Source organism: Piliocolobus tephrosceles, chromosome 5 (genome assembly GCF_002776525.5).
Source record: "Piliocolobus tephrosceles isolate RC106 chromosome 5, ASM277652v3, whole genome shotgun sequence".
In the NCBI taxonomy this organism is placed as follows: Eukaryota; Metazoa; Chordata; class Mammalia; order Primates; family Cercopithecidae; genus Piliocolobus; species Piliocolobus tephrosceles.
Window position 1 is genome coordinate 93423167 of NC_045438.1, and position 6793 is coordinate 93429959.

The following is a 6793-nucleotide window of genomic DNA, read 5'->3' on the forward strand; positions in this document are numbered from 1 at the left end:
CTAAAAAATACAAAAAATTAGCCGGGCGAGGTGGCAGGCGCCTGTAGTCCCAGCTACTCGGGAGGCTGAGGCAGGAGAGTGGCGTAAACCCGGGAGGCGGAGCTTGCAGTGAGCCGATATCCGGCCACTGCACTCCAGCCTGGGCAACAGAGCAAGACTCCATCTCAAAAAAAAAAAAAAAAAAAAAAAAAAAAGAAAGAAAAAACTTTTAGCTGCATATTCCTATTGATTTCTTTCTGGATGACATGAATCTGTATCACTAAATCTTTATCTTTTTAGGAATAGGTATATTGAAAATGAAGATAAAATCTATGCTTGCTTTGTACGTATTGAGCTAGTGAAATATTTGATATATTAAAAATAATTCTGTATTTTATTTGGTTGACATTAAACTTTGAATTAATTATACTTCACCTCCTATTCCCTATAGAATGTAATACCTTGAAGTTTTCATGATTAATTTAGTACAAATGAAAAACAATTTCTTTTGATGCTATTTAGTTACTTGGGCTGGAGTTGATTTATCTGAATTGTTATACTAATTCTTTTAAAGTGAAATTATAATATATATGACTGATTCAATGGAAGAACAAAGCATTACCTTTTTGTATGAGCTATACATTTACTGTTGCTATCAAGTACAAATATGATTTTCTAAAATATCCTTTGGAAGTAAATGCCCATAAGAACGAATACAATTTAAGCATCTGTTTATTAAAAGTTACAAATTTACTGAATTTATTAGATGTAATTTTATAGTGGCTGCTGTCAGAATTTCAAAAGCAACTTTCTCTGGACAGTAAGTTATGGCCTTCTGGTGAGGAATGTGTGGCTTAAGTGGTAATCACCCTCAGTGGCAATAGGAGTTTAGTAAAGGGCAAAGATACACACTTACAGCTGATCCAATTAGCTTGAAACGAACATAGGTTCTGAAATGATTTAAGAGACTTGTTTACACAACAGAATGTAGGTTGTCGCATAGCCACAAACTACTTTTTGAGAAAGCTAAGCTTTGGAGAAATAAAAGCATGCTTATTGGACTGCAAAACGTGCAAACACAGTTTGAATGTATGTCCTGCATTTCCCATCCCTACTTCCATGTGTACCAATGTTCAGGTACGTTGCCATAAACAGTATCTATCTTATTTGAGAATAAAGCAGGATACCTTACAGCCAGCTTTTTTCCTCCTTATTACCCAAACGTTGGGAAAATAACTGTTTCAGCATAGCCCTACTCTTGAGGAGTTCATAGTCTTATGAAGGGGAAGATAAAAAATAATTAGGGCATAATTAATGTGATCAGCGCAAAACTGATGTCCATATGAAGCACTGAAACTATATGTCTGTTTTTTACTCTTTGCCCAAAATTGTTCCTTGGAAAAAAGGAGGATAGGTGACAGAATATTTATTTTTGAAAGACACTGAGAAAGTATCTTATTCTGGAAAATGGACATACACTCCCACACATACTGTCACTGCCTGACCCCTGCCTATCATGTGGTAAGCAACATGGCATTTGGGAGTTTTTTTTTTTAAATTCAGGGACCAGTAACTTATTTCAGGATCATTTTAGATTAGAACTTTCACCTGCCACCTGGGCTTTTCATCTCTTAGTGTGTAAATTATTCTTAGTTTTTGGTTCACTAGTATTATCTTGTTAATTATACTGAGCATACACAACCCTAATAAATCTTTTTCTTTTCTTTTTTTTTTTTTTTGAGACGGAGTCTCGCTCTGTTGCCGGGGCTGGAGTGCAGTGGCTGGATCTCAGCTCACCGCAAGCTCTGCCTCCCGGGTTTATGCCATTCTCCTGCTTCAGCCTCCCAAGTAGCTGGGACTACATTAGCTGGGACTACAGGCACCCGCCACCTCGCCCGGCTAGTTTTTTGTATTTTTTAGTAGAGACGGGGTTTCACCGGGTTAGCCAGGATGGTCTCGATCTCCTGAACTCGTGATCCGCCCGTCTCGGCCTCCCAAACTGCTGGGATTACAGGCTTGAGCCACCGCACCCGGCATTTTTCTTTTCTTTTCTTTTTTTTTTTGCCACAGTCTTGTACTGTCGCCCAAGCTGGAGTGCAGTGGCATGATCTCGGCTCACTGTAACCTCTGTCTCCTGGGTTCAAGTGATTCTCATGTCTCAACCTCCCGAGTAGCTGGGATTACAGGCATGTGCCACCACACCCAGCTAATTTTTTTTTTTTTTTTTTTTCCAGTAGAGATGGGGTTTTGCCATGTTGTCCAGGCTGGTCTCAAACTCTTGGCCTCAAGTGATCCACTTGCCTCGGCCTCCCAAAGTGTTGGCATTACACGTGTAAGCCACCATGCCTGGCCTCCTAATAAAGCTTAAACCCTATGTAGCAAATAATACAGTATGTTTTTTCTTAGTCTTCTTTTTTTCACTCTTACAATTAACCAACTTACATTCAGAGTCCAGAGCCAGCATTTGTTCATTTGACATGGGATTCATGATAATTCACAGGTGATAAGGCTATCTGGGAGTAATTGTTGGTTGGGATGTTGAAGAAGGGTTCCAGGTATTGCTGAAACAGAAATATGCTCCTGATAAACAGGTTTATAAGAGTTTTATTCATTTAATAGTACAAACAACCCTTCCTGAAAGATTTCTATTAATATTACCTCTCTTCAAGAGCAGTGTCTGATTTGAATTACCCACTGTGAACTAGTCTTGTAAGATACCGGGCATTTTATGTATGTATGTATGTATGTATGTATGTAGATGCAGTCTTGCTCTCTCACCCAGGCTGAAGTGCAGTGGCATGATCTTGGCTCACTGTAAGCTCCACCTCCCAGGTTGAAGCGTTTCTCCTGCTTCAGCCTCCTGGGTAGCTGAGATTACAGGCACACGCCACCACGCCCAACTAATTTTTGTATTTTTAGTAGAGATGGGGTTTTACTATGTTGGCCAGGTTGGTCTTGAACTCCTGACCTCAAGTGATCTGCCTATCTCGGCCTCCCAAAGTGCTGGAATTACAGGCATGAGTCAACGTGCCTGGCCTACCTGGGCATTTTAAATAAATTTAGGCCACACTAGGCTATGAGTAAAAGCTATTTGGGGCTGGGTGCAGTGGCTCATGCCTGTAGTCCAGCACTTTGGGAAGCTGAGGCAGGATTGTTTGAAGCCAGGAGTTTGAGACCAGCCTGGGCAACATGGCAAGACCTTATCGCTAATAAAAAATTAGCCAGGCCTGGTGGTGTGCACCTGATGTTTCAGCTACTTAAAAAGCTGAGGTGAGAGAATTTCTTGAGCCCAGGAGATTTGAGGCTGCAGTAAGCTATGATTGAGCTACCTGCACTCCATCCTGGGTGACAGAGCAACAGTCGCAAACAACAATGACAACAACACACTCAGTGATTTGGTTGCAAATACCATACATGTTAGTAGTAAATGTCTAAATGTTAGCTTAAACTAATTTATATGCCTTTTTTTGTTGGAATAAATAAAGAATTTGCTTTCATTTTGTAATGCAGATAATCATGTATTAACTCCCACATTTGATTTCATAATTCATGCATTTATTTTAGTAGGCTATAAGAACTCCTCACTATTAAATTCTTATCAACAAATCTGACAGAACTGAGATATCCTTAGCCCACATTCCTGAGAAGGAAAATTACAAAACAATAATTATAGGATATGAGGTACAGCATCTTGAGTTACAAATTATTTTTCTAAGTCCTATTTGTTTACATTGAACTCAAACTGACTGTCAAATAAGAATACTGCTAAAAGTACATTGCTACTATAAAAAAAGTAATTTTTAGTATGTAACTAAATGGAATCCTAAAATTCATTATGAATTATCAGTAATATATGAAATCTCATTTTAATAGCATTTCCTTTTAAGAAGGAGTTTAGAATATAGTGGGTCTGTTTCAAATACCTTATTTAGAATTTGTCTTTCAGAAAATAGAAATTATAACTTTCCACTTTCTGGAAAGCTTTTTTTTTTTTTTAAGGGAGTTCAAAAGAAGGAAATTCTAACAGGATTAAGTTTAGGATAGGTTTATTCTAGTAGGCTTTGTGGCATAGGTCCCCCTAAGTAATTCATCATAAGAATCCAGTGTATGCCACATATCAAGAAATTAAATTGCTATCAACTGATAACTAAATTTGATACCCTTTAGTATACAGAATACTACACATAAGTCTTTCCAATCTTTGAAGGATTTCTTCCCAAAGATCTTCTATAGAAAGATGTAGGATTGTATACTTTACAGGATTTTTTTTGTTCAGAAGCAACATCTTTAAAAGTTCCTGGAAATTCTAAAAAGTGCCTGCTAACTTAAAAAAAAATTGTCTTTAGGTATTTCATGCTAAGTTGAAAGCTTCTTTATTAAATATGATGAAACCAAATATAACTACCCATGTGATTAAATTTTTATTGAAAATGAACAATTTTTTTCTTGACGCACAGTCTCATTCTACTTTTCTGTACAACTGGATGGTAAGTTTTGGTAATAAAAAATCAACATATGTTACATTGGTTTTCTGATAACTTTATTTTTAATATGGCTATTTAAAAATTCTTTCAAATGGAGGATTTGGAAAAGTCAACTTTTAATTGAGCCGACAATAATCAAACAATGTGCTTGATATATTGGCTACTATTTCAGAGTGACTGCTATGTGCTAGCCATTGTTCTCATGATCATGCATTTATCAACTTTAATTCTTATAATGACACTGCAAGATAAGTACTATTAGTCTTTCATTTGTAAGGGAAAAGGAAGATTGAAGAGATTAAAGTAACTTGTCTTTTATCCAGCTAGTAAATTTTCCCAGCAAATATTTGAGAGCATACTTGGTATTGCCCTTGAGACTACCTCTGGGGCTGGGAACACAACTGTGAACAAGACCCACAAGATCCCCATTTTTAAGGAGCTTACACTCCAGTTTGAATATAATGGTGTTGGACTCAAACTCTTCTTAGCTTCTACTCTTCCCCTACAGCAACACTCCAATAAGATGAATAAAATTGTTTCAGGACCACTTTAAAAAGCAGGTGAAGATGGACATTGTATACTGGAATATGTTGTAAGATAGTAATGTTCGTATATAAACATCCAGATTTATCAATGGAAAAACGCTATGACCTAGATGTATAGAAAATGGAAAGCCTATGCTGCACAATAGACATGGCTTATGATTGCCTGTAGATAACATTCAACAGCAGTAACACATACTTGCTGTCAACTTTCAAATGGCCTTAAGAATCATTATTATCTCAGTGTTTGACCTTGCTCTGTCCAGCAAGGTAGTCACAAGCCATTTGTGGCTTTCAAGTACTTGAAATATGGCTAGTGTGACTGAGGAACTAAATTTTAAATTTTATTTAATTTTAACTAATTTAAAAACTGATACTTGATCCAGTTACAAGATTTTTTAGGCATGCTAGAACAACCTGGGTATGTGAATCTCTTTTTCTCAACTGTACATTTTAGGAAATTTAAATATGGATCATATATTTCTGATGAAAATTTAGCATCTGAATTGAGATGTGCTATAATGCAAAAAAATACACTGCATTTTGAGGCAAGATAAAACATAAATATCTCATTAATTTAAAAAATACTGATTACATGCTGAAATAATATTTTTGCTTTATTTGGTTAAATAAAATCTTATTAAAATTAGTTTCAACCCTTTCTTTTTTAAAGTTTTATTTTAAAAAATGTGTGTACAAGGCCAGGTGCGGTGGCTCATGCCTGTAATCCCAGCACTTTGGGAGGCTGAGGCAGGTGGATCACAAGGTCAAGAGTTCAAGACCAGCCTGGTCAACATGGTGAAACCCCATCTCTACTAAGAATACAAAAATTAGCCAGGCGTGGTGACATGTGCCTGTAATCCCAGCTACTCAGGAGGCTGAGGCAGGAGAATCCCTTGAACTAGGATGACGGCGGTTGCAGTGAGCCGAGATTGTACCACTGCACTCCAGCTTGGGTGACAGAGCAAGACCCCATCTCAAAAAACAAAAATAAAAAACGTGTGTACTAGGAAATTTTAAATTACACATATCATTCTCTTTGTATTTGTATCATTCTAAGTCCTGTTGGAGTCTGATTCAAATATTAACTCTTATTTTTGGCATCAAAACATTTTCCTATTATATCTCATTATTCTTTTGTAAAAAGCTATGAATTATCTATCACTATTTCTATTCATGTTGTGAAGTTGTTAAGGTTGGGGTTGTTGTCTGCATCAAATGGTCTCTGGTCCTAGTAAAGAAACTGTTAGATGTGAGATAGCCCTCAATAGACTTCACCTTCCTACACATATTGCTGGGTGTGGCTACCATGCAAGACCTTGACTGTTCTATACCTGGGCCATTTCTCAGTACTGAGTTTTGAGTGAGCATCTGTAAGGGATGAGGCAAAGAGCGGGTTTGCATCTGTTCATGGATAAAAAGCAGTGAACCCTCCAAGCTCAGTATTCTTTACCTACAACTAAAGCCCACTGTATATGTAGCCATATTGTGTATGGCTATATCATTTTGCCTCCACGGGACCTGGGACAAGGGGAAGCAATGAGAATGTGCTGATGCTTATATTCCTTGTTGTTCCATGAGTAACAGTCCTTTGTTTCTGTCCAGGAATCTCATGTCTTCTGTTAGCATCCATGAAAAAGTAACAGAGTAACTACTTAGCTTCTAAGTAAAGTAAAACCAAATATCAGACCTGACAGGATACACTTAAAATTATGTATTTATACTCATTTTTAGTTGTGGAAAATTATTAGGTTTGATGGGATATAAGAATTCTTTTACATAAAAATT